The sequence below is a fragment of the Elephantulus edwardii genome, unplaced genomic scaffold, assembly GCF_000299155.1.
Source record: "Elephantulus edwardii isolate Elephantulus edwardi_28Jun2011 unplaced genomic scaffold, EleEdw1.0 scaffold00024, whole genome shotgun sequence".
In the NCBI taxonomy this organism is placed as follows: domain Eukaryota; kingdom Metazoa; phylum Chordata; class Mammalia; order Macroscelidea; family Macroscelididae; genus Elephantulus; species Elephantulus edwardii.
Genome location: NW_006399774.1, coordinates 1,598,551 through 1,599,960, shown reverse-complemented (window position 1 = coordinate 1,599,960; position 1,410 = coordinate 1,598,551).

Here is a 1,410-nt window from a genome sequence, read left to right as displayed (position 1 = left end):
TAGTTTAGAGAGGTCCCTAACTGCAGATTTTCTCAGTGCAATGTGTCTTTTTATTTCCTGACTGCTGGTGCCAAGGGTGTTAAGATAAAGCTGTTGACAGTTTCAATCTCCTCTCCATTCATCATGATGTTGACTATTAGTCCAGTGGTGAGAATCTTTGTTTTCCTGACATTGAGATGTAATCCATACTGAAGACTGCATTCCTTTGTCTTTTGCGACAAGTGCATCAAGTCCTCCTCACTATCAGCAAGCAAGGTTGTGTCATCTGCATAATGCAGGTTATTGATGAGTCTCCAATCCGGATGCCACACTCCTCTTCACAGTGTCCAGCTTCTCGAATAATTTGCTCAATATACAGATTGAATAGGCATGGAGAGACAATACAACCTGGACACATTGCCTTCTCAGTTTTAAACCAGGCAGTGCTCCCCTGCTCTGTTCACGCAACAGGCTCCTGGTCCAGTTATACGTTCCACATGAACACAACTAAGTGCTCTGAGACTCTCATTCTTCTCAGTGTCAGCCACAACATGTTACGTTCCACTCGGTCAATGCCTTTGCATAGTCAATAAAGCACAAATAGACATTCTTCTGGTATTCTTTACTTTCATCCAGGATCCATCTGACATCAGCAATGATGTCCCTGGTACCACAGTCTCTTCTACTTCCTGCTTGAACTTCTGGCAGTTCCCTATCTATGTACTGTTCCTGTCATTTTTGAATGATCTTTAGGAGCATTTTACTTGCATGTGATATCAATGATACTGTTTGATTGTTTCAGTTGGAATATCTTGAGAATGGGAACAAATATGAACCTCTTCCAATCCATTCACCAGACACCTGTCCTCTAAATTTCCTGGCATAGAGTGGTGAGCGCATCCGGGGCTGCATCTAATTGAAACAAGTCAATTGGTATCCTATCTATTCCTGGGGCCTTGTTTTTGCCAATGCCTTCAATGCAGCTTCTACTTCCTCCTTCATTACCATTGGCTCCTGTTTATATGGTACTTACTGAGATTTTTCAGTGTCAATCGGTTCTTTCTGGTACAGTGACTCGGTTTAGTCCCTCCATTTCTTTTGATGCTTTCTGGGTCATTCAATACATTGCCCATAGCATCTTTCAATATTGTGACATGAGGCTTAAATTTGTTTTTCAGTTTGAGAATAGCAGAGAGAGTTCCCTTTTTATTATCCAATTCCAGCTCTCTGCACATTCCATTATAGTATTTTCTTTGTCCTTTCTCAACTGTCCTTTGAAATCTCTTCAGCAATTTTACTTCACCATATTTGCTTGTTTTGGCCTCTCGATGCTCCTGTGCAATTTTTATTTATTTTTTTTCTATAATTATATTTTATTAATTTTCATAAACATTTACAGAGATTTTGGGCTTCCACTCATTCATTGTTGCA